Source organism: Ambystoma mexicanum, chromosome 2q (genome assembly GCF_040938575.1).
Source record: "Ambystoma mexicanum isolate Mex_15411 chromosome 2q, UKY_AmexF1_1, whole genome shotgun sequence".
Classification (NCBI taxonomy): domain Eukaryota; kingdom Metazoa; phylum Chordata; class Amphibia; order Caudata; family Ambystomatidae; genus Ambystoma; species Ambystoma mexicanum.
Genome location: NC_090924.1, coordinates 852,341,990 through 852,361,598, shown reverse-complemented (window position 1 = coordinate 852,361,598; position 19,609 = coordinate 852,341,990).

The window sequence follows — 19,609 nt, the reverse complement described above, 5'->3', positions numbered from 1 at the left end:
TTGTCAGTAAGAAGTGCATCAGAGTGATCTCCCTCATCTCATTAATTGTTGTAAAGCTGGTCAAAGGCTTGAGAGTAATCTCCCTCATCAAAGTGGTTTGTGGAGAAGTGCCAAGAGTGACTATATCAGTGAGAAGTGCATCGCAAGTGATCTCCCTCGTCTCAGTAATTGTTGTAATGCTATCCAAAGCATCAGGAGTAATCTCCCTTGTCACAGTGGTTGGTGGAGAAGTGCCAAGAGTGACATTGTCAGTAAGAAGCACATAGCGAGTGATCTCCCTCATCTCAGTAATTGTTGTAATGCTATCCAAAGCATTGGGAGTAATCTCCCTTGTCACAGTGGTTAGTGGAGAAGTGCCAAGAGTGATATTGTCAGTGAAGTGCATTGGGAGTGAGCTCTCATCTCAGTCATTGTTTAAAAGCTGATCAAAGCCTCAGGAGTAATCTCTCTCGTCACAGTGGTTGGTGGAGAAGTGTCAAGAGTGTCAAGAGTGTCATTGTCAGTAAGAAGTGCATAGCGAGATCTCCCTCGTCTCAGTAATTGTTGTAATGCTATCCAAAACATTGGGAGTAATCTCCCTTGTCACAGTGGTTGGTGGAGAAGTGCCAAGATTGACATTGTCAGTGAGAAGTGCATTGGGAGTGAGCTCTCATCTCAGTCATTGTTTAAAAGCTGATGAAAGCCTCAGGAGTAATCTCTCTCACAGTGCTTGGTGGAAAAGTGTCAAGAGTGTCATTATTGTCAGTAAGAAGTGCATTGGGAGTGATCTTTCTTGTCTCAGTAATTGTTGTATAGCTGATCAAATCATCGGAAGTGATCTCCCTTGCCTCTGTAATTCTTGCAAAGCTGATCAAGGTATCAGGAAGGATCTCCCTCATCTCAGTAATTGTTATGAAGATAAACAAAGCCTCAGGAGTAATCTCCTTTGTCTCAATAACTGTTGTGAAGATAACCAAAGCCTCAGGAGTAATCTCCCTCATCTCAGTATCTGTTGTGAAGATAAACAAAGCCTCAGGAGTAATCTACCTCATCTCAATAATTTTTGTGAAGCCAACCAAAGTGAAGGAAACCTCTGAAGTAATCTCCCTCATTTTAGTAACTGTTGTGAAGATAACCAAAGCCTCTGGAGTAATCTCCCATGTTTAATTGTCTGTGGCAAAGCCAACCAAAGTGAAGGAAACCTCTGAAGTAATCTCCCTCAACTTATTAACTGTTGTGAAGATAACCAAAGCCTCTGGAGTAATCTCCCATGTCTCATTGTCTGTAGCAAAGTCAACCAAAGTGAAGTAAACCTCGGGAGTGATCTTCCGTGTCCCAGTACCTATTACATTTGTCAAAGTGGCATTGAGCCACAGAAACTAGAGGAATGTGGAATATTTAAACTAAACTTGGGAGAAGCGCAAGGCTTAATAAGAACTGTTAAGAAATATTGTCAAGAAAAGTCAAGTGAATCACGAGAGGGGAGGCATTCTCCAGGTTATATCCCATGGTTTGTTAACTCAGAAGCCAGAACAGAAGCCTGTAAAGAAATAAAAAGCTTAATAAGAAGTTGATTCAGAAACTAGGACAATGGTTGCCAAATATACTGACCAAACACATTTAACCATTGGACCAGGAAGAGGGAGTCATCCTCCTGGTATTAAATATCCATGTGGAACATGAACTCTTAGTTAAGACTCTTTTAACACAGTCACCAAGTTGGATACCAGTGAACCCGGAGAAGTGAGTCATGCTCCTGGTGTTCATTATGTTGTTTCTGTATAGAGTGGTAGGGCTAGAGTTAGGCAGTTTTGGACAGAGGACACGATATTTTCATCTGGACAACCACCCTAACGATGAGCACCTGAGTTTTCCTTGGTTAGGGAGGGAATACCCTTTAGAATAGAGAGAGTTAGACCTGTTTTTTCTTATTGTTTAATAAAAAAAGTATTCATATCACGCCATTCCTTTCTCTGTCTCCTTCCTCCAGAACACCACACCTTTCTGAGCGGACTGGGTTCACTTGTGGCTTAATTTCCATTACCTGTATACATTTACCTCCAGCTTCTAGGTGGAGGTAACTGCATTGCGTTTCTGGCATAATTGTTGCTAATATTTGGCTGTATTTCTGCAGTATTTCAACTTGTAATGCACTGGAAATACCATTTTGGATCTGAGCAGTAATTCTGCAGGCAGAATTAGCCTGGCACTAATTATGGCAGGCCTTAGTGGAAATTCCGCTGGTGCTAATTAAGCCGGGGCTAATTCTGTTGTCAGAATTAGCTCTGACTCCTTATTAAGTGGTTTCGTAAAAATGGCAGAATTTCCAGTACTGCTACATTTACCATATACCGCCAAACTCATAATGAGCCCCAATGAGTTTGCTGACCATTTGTCTTTCTTGGGAGGCAAGGAATAGGCGGGATAGGAAGAATGGTGTGAGGACGTATTTGTGACTCCTTATGGAGTGATAGATCATGGTGAATGGTGGTAACACCGGATGTGGATATCATCGCAGCACTGGAAAACATGCAAACCAAATTACCACAGAAGGATAGGATGGTTGAAGATGTGAAGGCAAATTGGGAAGTTGGTGAATAATTAAGTGTGGAGAATAGATTACTGTTCTGGGAAGATGGTTGTTCTGAGTAGATTTCTGGAAAAGGTGGTTGATATGGTGCATATCGGACATATTGGGATAGCTCAAACAAAGTATATATTGAGAGAAGAATATTGGTGGGCAGGTTTTAACAGGATTTTGGAATGGAGAATGGAAGCGTGTTTAGAATTTGAGAAAGCAGGGAAGGGAGAATGCATGCGTGCAAGACCTATGGTGTGTTAAGAGGTACCTAGCAAATTATGGGAAGACTTGTCGATGGACGTAGGAGGGGGACACAGTAAACATATTGTCGTATTGGTGGATTTGCTGCCTCATTGGATTGAGATAAAGTTTGCCAGTGAGGTTAGAGCTGAAGTAACTGTGAAGTTTCTTGAGGATGTGTTCAGAAGGAAAGGATACTGTGATGAATCCTACGGACTCCTCACTAATTCCCTTCCTTAATTATCCTACCGGGTGGCCAGGGAAAGGCAGACATTTTCTGATCCTGACCTTCAGGGTGGTATTATGCGGCAGGATCACCTGGGAAGAGAAAATACTCAGGGAAATGAGAGGACTCAGTGGGATGAGACATATTATTTGTCCTCCTCTAGGGAGGGTGATTGTGTAAGGTCAAAGTGTGTAATGGCTTGTTGTAACAACAATCTCACTGTATCACTTAGAAGAAATGAAAACCCTGTCAAAGCCCCAGAGTGGTGTAGAGCTAAAGACCTCCGTTAGAAGGTACAGTGAAATGGAATTTATGGACAATAACAGAATTGCCTTTTCCTCTTCAATCAGGTTTAGCAACTAATCCTTATGATAGTCCTTTAAAGAGTGTTATAAAGAACAAATTTAGGTTTACAAGTGAAATTCAAACTCAAAAACCTAACTTTATCATAAGTGACTTCAAGTTCCACATTCCTCCAAGTACTGGGAGGGTGAAGAAGGTTGAAGAGGTGCAGTGTTACAGGAGTGTTCAGATCATTAATGCCAATGACCCACACCTGAGGGAGACTGAGAGGCATAAAAGGCCCCCTGAGGTGCAGGCCATGATGCAAGGAGAGAAGAGCAGCAGGAAGCAGAAGCAGTGTGGTTCATGCAGGCAGACCAAGCAGCAGCTGTAGGAGGGAGAAGACACCGGGACCATTGAGTGGCACAGAGCAACTACCGGTCTTGAGAGGGTTTATGCTTCTCGAATCCTGAAGTTCAGAGGTCAAACAGCAGGAAGCAAGGGAAGTTTGCTCTCTCGCGACCTAATCTGCAGAGGCTGTGCAGTGGGAAGCAAAGGCGATGGGAAACTTTCCGTTCCCGGAGACCGCCGCGGGTGGCTGGCATGCACCCGAGGGCCACGGGGTTGTCTCTGGTGGCTGGCGTGCACCAGAGAACCTCCGGAGCGATGAGAACTCCATTTTAGAGGTGGCAGACTGAAAGTAGAGTAATCCTGTAAGCAGCAAGAGGAAGAGAAGACACATCTTACCCGGTGAGTTCACAGCTTGTTTGTGACCACGGAGTTCCCCTTTCTGGCTAGCATATACAAGGCAGGCGTTCGGCGAGTGAGGAACACTTTGTGTGTGAATGAAAGTGACTCGAAAAGCATTTTTGAATCTTGCACTACTTTAATGCAGCAGAAGCAGCACTTGCAAGCGAGTAAGAGGGATTCCCAAAGTAAACTTGAATACCAAAGTAATGAAAAGCAGTGAAACCCCATTATAAGAAAGCCAAAAGAATGTAATTGTAGAAGTGTGAAACACCAACAATCTAAAGGGGCAACATTGTTAAAAGTGAACCCCTGCAAGCATTGCCCAAGCCAAGAGAGAGTAAAACTAAGGCAGTTACAATCTAGTAGACATTGCCAACAACGGAAAGGGGCTTTTGGAAGATTCATGAGCAGTGAAACTGGTTGCCCATACTTTGTACAACATGTGGTGAAAGCAGAAGAGTCTCAAGGAACATCAATCTAAATCTTGTTTTTCCTTTTTTTTTTGTAATGCAAGCTCCTGGGCTGTGGCGAGCACCATGTGGCTCTTTACTTCTGGAGTGGCTGGCTTTCTTGTTCAGGCCCCTTAAAAAAAAAAAATGAGAACAGGAGTGCCACAAGTCTAACACTTTCAGCACTGACCCTAAATAAGAAAGAATAGGAATACCAAATAATGTGTCTTTCTGTTATTCTATACAATAATTGCTAGACTCATTAAAGATTTATTTCAGGCACACTTCAGGGTGTGAGTCACTGATTTAGTCTGTTCTTAAACGCCTCAACTCAGCCTTTCATCCTTCTTTGGTCGATAAATGAGTACCAACACAGGTTGGATGATACTGGGTGTATATATTTTCCATATAAAGCGCTTAAGCATAAGTGCTATATAATAACACATCATTATCATTTGGTCATGGACGTCTGCTTGCATTCACAGTAATTTGGTAATATGGGCCTATACACACTGATCTTAATGATACATATGGCGGTCCATTCTTTTATGAAATGTACATCACATTATAGTGATATCATAACCATATTTTTCGTAGTGTACAATGCTATGTGATGCCACTTCCTGTTTTGCCAATGGGTGAAAGGTTGTGTTTCATCGCTTCCTGCGATATCACTTCGGGGTGGGGTCAAATGACATCACTTACTGTGATGTCATCAGGGGTCAAGGGTCGTGTGATGTTGCTTCTGCAACCCCTGGCATTTTGGTGAAATGACGCCCTCGTTGTATGTGGTGCTAAAGCTATTTGTGGCAAATCACCCTGGCCAAGACCATTATTATTGCTATTGATGAACTGAAAACATGTTCATGGAAGGGAAATAACCTTCTATTTACTGAGTTGGAACTTTCTTTTGATAAGTTGAAGTAAAATCATACTGTGGTTGAACACTTGCAAATCAGTATTTCCTTGTTTTCTTTTCTTGAACTGTGAAACAGAATCACGTTTAAACCTGGGGAAGGGGAATTCACCCAGGTTACAAAGATAGACTGTGGTGACATTACAGATTCAATCGTTACTGTTTATTTGGAATTGCCATGTATGTCTTAGTGTATTTGTTGTGAGGGACAGATATCCTTTGTTAGAGTGTTTCCTTTAGTTTATTTTAGGCTGTTAATCACTCATAAGGGTACAGATATTGAGGCGTTCATCCAACCTTATATTATAATGAAATGACATTTTTTGAGAAATCTTCACAAAGTTGTCCGCTTCACATTTCTGACCCCTCACAATACATAGCAGGTATATTGATGGACAATGATACACAATGTTGTGGAAAGGTGATGCAGGGGTACTTTATGTCATGTGGGATTAAGCACAAGAGGGCGTCCTTATATCTTCCTGAGAGCAATGGAGTGGTGGAGGACAATATCTATGTGGGTGTTTTGACATTGATCTGGAGGTGAATAGGTTGCAGTGAATGTTTTTGTTAACAGAGGTTAGTTTGGCCTTTGATGGCAGTTTTGGTCATTTAGTTTGGCATGTGTTCCTCTTGCCTTGTGATTCTGCAGTAGGATTTTGTCTGAGAGTTGTGTGGGAGATTTTCATTGGTTCCATTTCTTTAATGAGTAGTTCAAGAATGTTGCATTTTGGGTTGATGTGCACCTCAGGGTTGTCTGTAGGCTTCTGCCTGCCAAATTAGTTATCTCACCAGTTTTTAGAGATGATTGGTGTGTTGTAGTCACTTGGTTCAGTTCTATTTCTTCTGTCCATCGCAGATCTGTCTCTTATGTTTCCATCATCTTTCTTTGTGTTGCTGTAGTGATTGTGGATGGCTGGTATTTGAGGTGTTTTATATGTTGAAAGGTAGCGTAACAGATAAGTGATTTTGGTGATGTTGTTGCGAAAGGGCTCTCTTCCCGGAAGTGGTTTAATGTAGTATTTCTTGGATTTGGCTAGTTCTTTGGTTGAGTGGGTTGAGATAATTGATCTCCTTAGTCTGGTTTGTTCTTTCTTGGAGTCTTCTTGTATGTCAGTCTTTCCTGGTTCGTGGTGTTTTGTTGAGATTTTTTGCTGTTTGGTAGAGGGCTTGCTGGTCAGTTGTCTGTTCCTTCTTTGAATTTGATGTGTATAGGTGGGGTTAAGGTTCCGTATTTTGTTATTAGGGTCTCAATAGATTTAATTGCACGTTGTTCAGACACAGAGTTTTTACCAGCAATAGCTTTGGTGCTACTGGGCAGGATACTGAAGGGAAAGAAAATACTGCAGGTTAGGGTATCAGAGGGGCACAGTATTGCAGGGTTTAGAAGTCACGGAGGGTGGATATTGCTGGGGGTGGATACTGCAGGGCCTGAATATCGCAGGGGCTGGACATCAGAGGGGCTGGATATCACAGGGACTGGATATTGCAGGATCTGTATATCTCAGGGGCAGGGTGCCTCAGAGCAGGATAGCGTGGGGAGGATATCACAGGACAGGTTACTGCGGGGCGCTGTATCTCATGGGCAATGTATGGCAGAGGCATGGTGTGGCAGGGTCTGTGGCAATGGCACAGTGTCACAGTGTCACAGGGTAACACGGGTCAAGTGTGTGCAACTGTGGTTTGTGGTGGTATCACCTGGGTAAGAAATCCAAGTGTTATCTCAGCGGCGCAGCAAAGCTTCACACTGGCAAATGTTCACAGCGGTATGGGCCCACAGTGCTTGAGTCTTAGAGTGGTAGCGGAAAGAAAGCTCACAACAGCAGATTCTGAAAGTGGTGAAGGCTCACAGGTGTAGTTCTTTACATGGGCTCAATCTCACAGGGCCAAAGCCTTAAAGTGGTATGGCCACACAGTGCCACTGTCTCCAAGTAGTACATCCATATGATGGCAAGACCTAGAAAACGTCCCAGTTGCGGATTCCCACAGTAGCAAAGGCTCACAGCAGGTTAGACTCACAATAGCAAGGACTCTGGCAAAGACTTACAGTGGTAGAGGCTTACAATGCCAAAGACTCACAATGCCAAAGGCTCACAATTGCAGCAAAGGCCTGCAATGTGAGGGATTCTCAATGGCAGTGACTTGCAGTGGCAATGATTGGCAATGGCGAAGATTCCCAATTGAAGAATGCTCACAATGGGAAAGACAGTGGCAGAACTCTACAGTGGCAGAACTACACAGTGGCAGAAACTAATTGTTGGCCATCTTAAAGTGGCAGGAACCTGATGGTGGCACACAAAACTCACAGTGGCAAACTCCCTGTGTTAAACCCTTTCATTGGGATGGTTTCAGTGTGTTTACATTTGACAATGGTTGGACCAAACAGCGGGGGCGACCCTGCAGTGGAAAACCTTAGTGATCAAATCTCACATTAGCACATTCTCAGTGGTAAAATGTGGTAATGGCCAAAACTGACAGCAGCAAAACCAGCAGTGGCAAAATTGACAGTGGCAAAGGCTGACATTGGTACATTCTCATATTATCACATTCTTAGTGGCAAAGTCAGACAATGGTAATAACTGATAGTGGCAAAACTGATAGTTCCAAAAGTCCTATTAGCGAAACAGATAGTGGCCAAAACTGATATGATATTTTATTTGTATCGCGCTCATGCACACGTGTTTCACAAGTGTTTTGATAGTGGCAAAGTCTCACATTAAAACAATCCTAGTGGAAAAATCTGATAATGGTAGTAACTGATAGTGCCCAAACTGGTGGCAGCGAAACAGATAGTGGAAAAGCGGATAGTGCCCAAAATTGTTAGTGGCAAAGTCTCACATTAGCACAATCTTACATTGAACCAATTTTAGAGGTAAAAACTGTAGCAAAACTGATAGTGATAAAGATCTTAGTGGAAAAATCACACAATGGCAATAACTGACCGTGGCATGGTCTTAAATTAAAACAATCTTGGTGGCAAAGTCTAGCAGTGGGCAAACTAGTAGATTTGCCAAAATACCCTTTTGGCAAAAAACTATAACAATGGCAGACTATAACCAATAGACATGCCTTATCTTAATGTAGCTGTAGCCAGGGGTCAAGGCACGGTGCAGGGCCAGAGTGCCAGGTGAACAGGCAAACAGGAAGGCACCCTTATCCTCTGCCCTTCACTGACTGAATGTAGAAATAGGACTGTCGGATAGGACTTCCTGGGCCTATTGAATGGTTGTATTTTTTAAAGTGATTGTCGGGATTGGTGGTGCAAAGTTGTTCCTTTCAAAGTTAGCAACTCTATTGTTTTAAAGGCTAAAGAAACGGGGAAAATATCAATCCAGCTGAAGGAACACAACAGGCTTTTTTAAAGGCTTAAACCAGAGAGGGACATTTGGGATTCAAGCTAAAAACAAATCATAAATACCTACGCAGGACACAAAGGGCTTTTATAAAGGCTTTAAAAAGGAAGGGAAAATCTGACTTTTTGCTAAAACCTGAAAAAAAAACTTAAGCAATACCTTAAGCAGGACACGAAAACATCTCCACCCAAACACCAACCCACTCCACACAAAAGGCAGTGCTCTGTCATTCTTGCCTCTGCTTCTAAGGGCTGGGGGAGGGCTCAGGTGACTTCCCGTGCCTATTGGATGCCTGTAGTTCTTAAAGGAATTGGGTGGGGGTGCAAAATAGCTCCTTGCAAAGTGAACTCTCTTATTTCAAAGGCTCCAAAACAGAAGGAAAAAATACCAATCCAGCTGAAAGCACACACATGGCTTTTCTAAAGACTTAAAAAAGGGAGGGGAAATCGGGATTCAAGCTAGCAAATAATCAAACATACATTAAGCAGGACACTCAGACAGCTCCTTCCAAACACCAACACTCCTCTTCACACAAGGACATGTGTGACTTCCTGGGCCAAATGGATACTTGGATATCTTAAAGGGATTGTGGGAAAGGGGGTGCAAAATAGCTCCTTGCAAAGTGTACTCTTTTGCTTTGAAGGCTAGACACAATAGAGGGAAACAATACCAATCCAGCTGAAAGCAAACCAAGGAGTTTGCTAAAGTCTTACAAAAGGAAGGGAAAATCAGGATTCAAGCTAAAACAAGTAAAAAAAACCTCAAGCAGGACACAAAGGGCTTTTTCAAGGCCTAAAAAGGGAGGGCACATCAGGATTCAAGCAAAAACGAATAAAAAATACCTCAAGCAGGACACAACAGGCCTTTTTCAAGGCTTAAGAAAGGGACGGGAAGTAAGGATTCAATCTAAAAACAAAATGAAAAGCAGTAAACAAAGGGCTTTTTTCAAGGCTTAACAAAAGGGATAGAACATCAGGGTTTAAGCTAAAAATGAATCAAAAATACCTTAAGCAGGACACTCAGGCAGCTCTTTTCAAACACCAACACTCCTCTTCACACAAAAGGCAGTGCTCTGCCTTTCCCATCTCTGCTTCACAGCACTGTGGGAGGACTCGGAGGATAGCTCAGGGCCAACATGCTCGCCTTGGAAGCAAGACGACACGGTCCGCCCTTAGAAACCTCTGGGTATTAAGCGTGTTATAAATAACCTATCATATCATATAAGATGCCTGGATTCCTTAAAGGGATTGTGGGAACAGGGTGAAAAATGGCTCCTTAGACAGTGAAATCTGTTGTTTCAAAGGATTAAAATAGAGAGGGCGAAAAGACCAATCTGGCTAAAAGCACACAAAGGGTTTTTCCTTGCAAAAGGGATGGAAAATCAGGATTCAAGGTAAAACAGATAGAAAATACCTCAAACAAGACACAAAGAGCTTTTTAAAGGTTTAAAAAACAGGGAAAACAGGATTCAAGCTAAAAACAACTCAAAAATAGTTCAAGGAGACATCAGAAAAGGCATTTTTATAGGCTAAAAAAGAGAGAGAAAATCAGGAATTAAGCTAAAAATCAAAAATACCTTAAGCACGACAATGAGACATCTTCTTTCAAACATTAGTAATCCTCGTCACAAACAAAAGCTGGACCAAGTTTTTCGTGGGACTCCGCTGTATTAAGGTGCAGCACTAGAAGGTGGAAGGTGGTCCAAACCAGGTCGTCCAAACCAGTAAAACTACCACAAGTGCAACTGTTTGCAATTGTGGGCTTTGCTATACATTACTTGCAGAACACATGCACAATGAATGGGATGCAGTCACATGCAAAACAAGCAATGGTAACAATAACAGTTTTGGCTTTTGTGCAGTCATGGGAAAGGAAATTGCCAGTGACTGCCATAGTGGTATGAACTGGCCATCGATAGTAGCTGCTGTAAAATGGTGCGAGTACCTGAGCATATAATAGCAGTGCCTGGCAAACGCCTAATACTTATACATAATCCAAAACGGTTGGTTTTGCCAATGCTTGTTTTAACAGCACTTCAGTTTAAGACATGCATAGTCTTCGAATCGAATCGAGTGTCTGAAGGCAAACCTGCTAAGACATTTTTATTACACCAAACGAGTGTTTACAGCCCAATGAAGTCATTAACTCTCAGAAGACTGATTTAAGAAAACACTGGCAGGCACATCTGATGATAAGGCTTGATAAAGCTAGCGCAAATAGATTTTAGGCAGAAAGGTGCAAGGAGTGGGTGGGAATGGCCATAGGGATTAGCATGGCCTTGGGCAGTCAATGGATGGGTAAATAACCAAACAATGGCTACAATCTTTGTGTCCCACCTCATATGCCATTTCTCCCTAGATGTACTCTTATGCATTATTTTCAGCTTATATGTGGTGCGTTAGCACCATCTGATAGCCAAAACAAAAACGCATACACATATGTCAACTAGGTCAATGATACAGTAAAGCATGTTCACTTGCCATGTGATATTTGAGAACAACCCTGGCTGTGAGCCATTGAAGTCAAATGATTGGTGTCAGCTGTGCGTGTGTTTAATGTAACAGAGGTTGAGATTTGAATAGAACCTAAACATTGTTCTCATGGACTCGAGGCGCTTCATATGTGTGGTCATAAGGGACCACAATTCACATACATTACACAGAAGGAGCGATTAGACGCACACAATTATAGAATCACCAGTTATGGTAAAGGTCTAACCGCTAGCAGAGAAGAATAATGCAAGATGTCTTATGACAACACATGTATGTTGTTACAGCAAAGTGCGAAATGTCGTGTTGAGGAGTGTGCACCAGCTAGGCCACAACCTACGTGGAGTCACGCTGCAGCTGAAGCGGCACTGCGTCTGAGGAGGAGCAGCCTGGTCCTAGCGGACTCTCCCAATCCCCAGGTTCTCGATTGAGGAGCAATCCATTTCGAGCTTGCACATGAATCAAAACATGGGTGGGACAAGCATGAAACTTTATGCAGACCTAGCAGACAGATGGAAGACCCAATCCAGATCGTACCCCCAGTCTGATGGGAACAAGCCTCGTGCCCCTACAAGGATCATGGATGCATCAGGAGTCAAGTAATATTTCCACACATGGTGGGTACTGGGTGGCAGAATGATGGGAGGGGGCAATACTTGGATTAGAGAAGGTGTGCCAATAATCAGGAAAATGGGAGAGTTTGTCCAGGTTACAGGTATACACTGAACTGGAAACTAAGTGAATTGAAGAGTGTGTTGCTACATAATGCTTGTGGTGTCTAGAACATTTGTTCCATCTGACTGGTCAGTGCATTGCAGCACAGGGAAGCAGATGGATAATCATGGATACAAGGTCTACCAGGGAGAAGAGACCAACGGTCTACATGTAACACTCGGCCACCATGCAAGAAAAATAAATTAAGTCTGTCCTACCTTTTTACATTTATTACCACCTTAACCCCCACATATATATGCAGCGAAATTCAGTTAAAAAAGAATGGTTGAAATTGGATTTGCAATGATGGTCTGCAATGTTTTGGTATGATACCATCAGAGTCAAGTGAGACAGAGATGACACCTTATCAAAAGATACCGACTCCACAAACTCCACTTCTGGATACCTGGACCATTCTTCCACCACCACCAGGAAGTGCGTGTCTCGACACGTGGTCCCAAAGTCAGCATGGACGATCTCCCAAGGCTTGGTACCTCTCGGCATGGTCTCAATGATGAGCTCCGGCTCGGCAGGGGACGCCACCTGGCACCTTACGCAGGCCGCAATGAACTCCTCAACCTACCTCTCAAGATCGGGAAAGCACACCTTCTGGCGCAGGCAAGCCTTGGTCTTGGCGGTTCCTTGATGCCCCTGGTGCGCAAGCTCAATCACCTGTGCGATCTTGCACTTTGGAACCACAATCTGATCACCTCGGAGCAACAGTCCTGACTCCACAAACGCCAGTTCATCCTTGACTCTACAGATTTATTGCAGCGCTGATTTCGCTTCTTGGGTCCTCAGAGCTAACGTCTCCACCACTGACTTCCAGGAGCCGTGATGCAGGGCTGCCTTCTGGCTGATAAAACATTTGTCCTTGGCCTCTGCCTGTTCCAGTTCCTGAATCGGCACTGAATTGTGAGTAGCCGCTTCCACGACCAGTCGAACATGCTCGGCGGCTTCCTCCGCACTGACGTTGTTGTGTCTCTCGTGATCGCACCGCCGATGTCTGGACAGATAATCACCCGCATTGTTGCTGCCAGGCCGGTACACAAGGGAGACACTGTACTCGAGTAGGGCCAACATCCACCTTTCGATTCAAGCAGACGGCTTTGATGATGAGCCCACCAATATTGGCAGTAGGGGCTTATGGTCCGTGACCACCGTTACCGGTCGTCCGAGTACATAGAGACGGAAGTGACAACACCACCACAGGACTGCCAGTGCACCTCTTTAGATCTTTGAGCAGCGTTGCTCTGCCTCTGATAGTTCATTGCTGGCATAGGAAACTGGTCAAACCTCACCGCTGGAATACATCTGCGTGAGTACCGCCCCTAGGACAAACGGACTGGCGTCCACCATAATTTCAGATTACAAGGCCGGGTCGAAGAAGGCCATGGTGTCCTCAGCAGTCAATGCCCTCTTCACATCTTCAAAGGCTGCCTGTTTGAGGGGTCCCCACTGCCATACGACATCCTTCTTGGTCAGTGTTCTTAAAGGCTCAGATCGGGACGCGAGGTTCTTGATGAATCGGCGACAATATGTGACCAATCCCAGGAAACTCCAGACATCTGATGCGTTCTCCGGGGGTCGAGCCTCCATGATGTCCTTCACTTTGCGAGGATCCGGTGATACACCCCCCTCCTTGAACACAAAGCCAAAGAATTCTATGGTCTTCTTTAGGAATTCACATTTGTCCTTGTGCAGAGTTAGCCCCAGAGTTTGGAGTTGCTCCAATGTCTTGGCGAGCCTGTCCAGGTGTTCCACCTGCAACCTTGAAAACACCAGGATGTCTTTGCTTGTGTTTAAAACACGCTCTAAGTCAGCGAGAGCCCCCGGATAATCTTCTGAAACACTTCAGCCGCCGACAACACCCCGAAGCTCAAACTCTTGTATCGGTACAGGCAAGGGTGGGTGGTGAAGACCGTTATGGACTGTGACTCTGGGTGAAGCACCACTTGATGGTATCCGGCCCTGGGGTCGAGTTTCGAGAAAAACCGAGCTCCTTGTAGCTCAGTGATGCTATCGTCTATTGTGGGGGTGATGTGCTGCTCCCGCTTAATTGCCTTATTCAGGAGTCGCAAATCCAGGCATTTACACACAGAATACGGCTGCTTGGGCTTCCTAGCGATGACGATGGGAGATACCCAGGGTGTCGGGCCTCCACATTCTCAATGAGATCTAGCCCAACGAGACTCTCCAGCTCTTTGTCCACCAGGTCCCTCAGATGAATGGAACCTGGCAGAGCTTCAGGTCGATCGGTTGGATGGACTAACCAATGTGGAGCCTTACCCGGTCACCTGCCATGCAGCTAATGCCTTCGAACAGTCCACTGTATTTTAGCAGGAGTTCTTGCACATCCTCGACATAGATGGCATAGGCGAAACTCACGATGCCTAGGACTTCTGCCGCAACACAGCTCAGCAGGGTGTTGCTGCTTATCGTCGTGACATAGAAGCGGGCACTGATGGATGACCCCCGTGCTCCACCCTGGCTACAAATGCCCCAGCCAGCGGGATAGGTTGTGCCCCGCCAAAGGTGAAGATGCAGGCCTTTGGCCTCAGTACCTTTGGCAGCTCCATGGTGTCAAAACGTATGCACGCCATGGTGTTAACCGATGCCCCTGGGTCCACCAGCACGGGAACTGTAGGCTTGTTTAGTTTAACTAAACACAGTGGCTGCCTTTGGATATTGGACCTCAGAGTGCTGACACTTGAAATGAAAAAGGCATTCTCCTCCTCTTCCTCATCATCATCCTCGTTGGGGGCACCATCGTCACTTTGATCAATTCGGGCAACATTGGGTGGACGTTGTGGCCTGAAAAATCCCACTCTTACTGGTCCTCTGGGGACCACTACTGGCACAGGAGCTCTGCCTATCCGAATGTAATGGTCCAATGCCCCGCACCGGCCACACAACTTTCCTTGCACCGGGCACTCAGCTGGGTGTGGGAGGTCATACCCACATTTCATGCAGGAGTTCATAGCACTGGCACCTTGATCTGTTTGAGTGCACCAGGATGTCTCGCGCCTCTGCCACCCTGGCCGCGACCTACTGTGCATATGTCGTCCATCTTCCCCCGGTGCACAGCGGCCTCCATCCTGAATGCCCTCACCTCAGATACCTCCTGGCAGCACCCGAATTCTAATATGTCGAGCCAGCGTGAGTCCGGGCTCAGTCAGAACCTTCCTGCACAGTTTTCGGGATGAACACCCCTGAATCAGCTGATTTTGAATCATGGTGTCCACACTGTCCCACGCACACGGCAGAGCCATTTGGTGCAGCCTGCCATAAAAGTTGTCCAATGATTCATCATCCTTCTGGCGTGCGCTGCACATGATGAACCGTTCGTAATCAGCATTTGCCAGTGGCATGAAGTACTCCTGCAGCGCATTCTTTGCTGCATCATAGGTGGCATTGGCAGGCTGCAATGACTGGAAGACCTCATAGACTGCCGGCCTGCAGAGTACAAGAGCATCGCCACCTTGCTGTCATCGTCAGTTTGACCAGTGACCCTGAAGTAGATGTCGAACTTGTCTATCCACATCCTCCACCTCGGTCGGGCCCAAGCTGGACAGAGCACCTGAGATGTCAACATTGGCGTCAGCACCCCCTGCTGTCTCTCCAGAGGTGGTGCTAGGGGGGGTGGTGCTGGTGCACCCTGGTCATTCGCATTCATTGCAGCAAGCGCACAGGCACCCCACACACAAGGGAATGGGGCCGCAACTCACTGACCTGCTCTGACCTGCTCCTCTTGCATGACTGCACCCCAAATGATGAGTGTGATGTTGTTGGCCAGGCACTCCTCCCAAAATACTTCTGATGACTCCTCTCCCAACACATGGATAGCCCACAATGGTCTCCCAGGCACCTCTGCTAAATGCCCAACTTTGGTGAAAAATGTCAACAAATTGTTAAAATAGGGCACCAGGCATGTACCCAGCAGAACCCCAGTCCAAGAGTGTCCAGATTGGGAAAAGATTGCACAGCAGGAACTCTCTGCCACTCCAGTGACTCAAATAATTGAGCAGGGTGGGCCCAGGGGATTAGAACAAAGGAATTGTAGGCCTCCCCCCGATCCTCACCTCATACTCGATGTGAACGAGTGTGTAAAATGTTCCAGACTTGAATAATAAGCAGCATCAGCTGTTCCCCTGTTAGGGATTCCAAAAATTGTGCTCGGATGGGCGCACAGGCACTCTAAAATAGAGCCGCGAACATATAATCAAGATGGCGGCCAGGCCGCATCAACATCACTGTCTTCGTGGCATTCGGGATGGAGAAAAAAAGAAAACAAAAATCACTGCCTCTCACCGCCTGTGCCCGGGTTCACTTGCATCCCGCCGCATCGCCACTGTGATGTGTCTCTGGTTGCCTCTGGAGTCCCGTGAGCCCCCTCCCTCACACAAAGCTCACCCAGACACTTGTGCTTGATTCAGGCTCCCTGGTCGCTCTGTCACAGCTGGGAACGCCCCCTTTATCTGTAACACACGCGGCGGAGCGCAACGTCACTCTGCCGCGTGTGTACTCCCTTAAAGGGCAATAACCACAAATACCATGCCATGGTCAAAAGAGCAAAGAAGGTCTCTTCCCAAAATAGAGGTGACACAGACAACATTTCAGAAGAGTGCAAAATCTTTTAAGAGCTGAACGCCCCATCACAAAAAACTGCTGACCACACCCCTCTTTCAGAGATAGGAGACCAAATGGTCCAAGTCTTTGCTGATAAGATCCAGAAGATCAAAACTAGCATCAACGAGGAAAATAAAAAAAACGTTCACAGCAGTCCCAATATTGCATAGAGAAAATGTTGCTGCCATCTACCAACTATAAAATTATCATCAATCCAGTGTAGGGCATGAAGGCATCAGGATAGCAGATCCATCCCTGTGTGCATCCCTCATTATGATAACAATCAACTCCCTGGCCCCCTCCATCACACATATCTGTAATGCATAAGCTATTCGTCATGGACAATTCTGAATCCCTTCAAAAAAATAACCTTTATCACGCTCCTATAAAATCCATCTCTAATACCAGTGACCCAAACAGCCATTTCCCAGTTTCAAAGGTACCATTCATAGCATAAATATGGAAAAAGAGTGTCACCACACAGCTGTCACTTTTAACTAATTGAACGATAATCACTCAGGATTTGGAGCTTAAAGGGTACTGACGCTTCCTTCATATTCATGAAGGAAGGGATCAGCTAAACGCTGGACCCTAATGCCTCCTTGGTGATGATTCTGCTAGATGTTATAGTGGCATATAATACCACAGATCATACCTCTTTAATAGGAAATACTTCACTCTGACACAGGAATGAAAGTCCTTGCACAAAAATGGATATCTTTCTTCTTGGGGCAACGTGTAACACACATGGGCAACCTGTTATTAAATGGATTTTGTTTAGAAAGTCTACAGTTTGATCATGCACTCTTGGTGGGTTCGACCCATTATATATATATGTGTGTGTATATTAACAACCATAAACTATGTGTGGGCACACCCTTTTCATCGCAGACACCTGGGGAACAACTATAATACATTATAACATGGGTTTATATCAAGACCGTGGATCCACCCAGGCAAATGTGTGAATATGTATGATTTATCATTTATTATTTCATTATAGTATATAAAAAACGATATAAAACAATTATACAACATGTATACAATGGACACACATATTCCATAAACACATTCACTAAAACATCAATACCACATACATAAATTGAATGTTTGTGCAAATCCATAAATAGAAAGTGCAAATATGCTCAAAAGTGCAAAACAGATAATGCCATACTCTATTTGTATTACATTGTATACTTTTCTATGTTATTGCACACATCCCTATCTAAGAAAAATATGAAAAATGTGTTCTTTTCAAGGTCGTGACGACTGTAAAGAATGGTGTTTTTCCAAATTTTTAGGGCTTAATCAAGACCATGGATCCGTCTAGGCAAATGTGTGAATATTTATGATTTATTATTTCATTATAGTATATAAAAACCGATACAAAACAATTATACGACATGTGTACAATGGACAAAAATATTCCATAAACACATTCACTAAAACATCAATACCACATACATAAATTGAATGTTGTGCAAATCCATACATAATATGCTCAAAAGTGAAAAACAGCTAGTGTCATATTCTATTTGTATTAAATTATATACTTTTCTGTTATTGCACACATTCTTATCTAAGAAAAATATGAAAAATGTGTTCTTTTCAAAGTCGTGATGACTTTAAAGAATGGTGTTTTTTCAAAAGAACACATTTTTCATATTTTCCCTAGATAAGGATGTGTGCAATAACGTAGACAAGTATATAATTTAGCGTTTTTTGATTAGTGAGTATGTAGTTTAGACTCCTTTTTATGTTGGTGCCACAGTACTATTGTTATTTGGACCGCTTCTGAGCTAGCTCACAGCCCTCCCGAAGAGTGCAGGCTGTCCTGGAACCATACGACCATCAAAATGAGACGGAGGTGCACCTTTCATGCACTGCCTGTTTCACCTTTATGACTCAGATCGCTGCTAGTGTAGTAGCAGCTCTAATTGCACTCACTCTCTCTTTCCTTCTTTCATTCTGGAGCATGGAGAAGGATGCGGGTGTGGGTGTAGCAAGGAGTGCTCGTTATCTCACTAAATTGCTACTTGTATTGCAAATCCATGCACCCCTGTAAGAAGGATGAGGGATTAAACATATATATATATATATAACACGGCCCACGGCCCAAGTTGCTAAACCCATAGGCAGAGCACTTTTTGGTGACGTTTGGTCCAGGGGTTTGGTCTGGGGGCGCAAAGTTATAGGGGGGTCCCAAAATTTATTTTTTTCCCATAGACTGAACGGAGAAATATTTTGCGCGACTTAGTCCCGAAAGCGTGCTTTTGTAAATTTGGTGAAAACCCGTCCAGTAATTTTTTTAAAAATATGGTCTAAAACAATATGTGATATCTATCTCCACTCCATGGACACACTTCCCTGTTCGCACCGCGGACAGGACACCGATTGGATAATCGGCTTGCGTCATGTCCGCAGACACGCAATGTGCTCTTTGATTGGCTGGGATGAGGCGTGAGGTGCTGCAAATTGTTTCGATGCACCCGCCATATTGGATGCGCGGGCATGCAGTGGAAGTGAGCATAAATCCAATTTTTGGGGAGTGTGTTGATGTGTATGAGTGCTTGGAGAGGGTGGGGGTGGAAGATATGGGTTAAAAGCTGTATTTGTTTAGGTGGGAGAAGGTTGTGATGTGTTAGCGGTGTCCGTGGACACAATAAACACTGGGCACATTACTGGCTATTTTAGTTTAGTATGATGTTGGTTTCGTTAGAAGACCATTGGGTGAAGAGGGTAGCTATTGAAGAGTTTCGACATTGGTTGTAATTATTTTTTAGAATGTTAATTGAAGTGGGTAGGTTTTGAGGTGGATGTATTATGTTTTTGGGTTGTGGTTATTTGGTAGGTGTTTGTTTCTATGGATGTGTTATGCTGCAGTGTTTGTGGCCAGGGCCTAGAGTCTTGGGTACATGGCCAAAGTGCCGTAGGACTTCGGACATGCACCCAAGACTCTAGACCCTGGCTGAAACCACTGCAGCATAACGCACCCATGTTA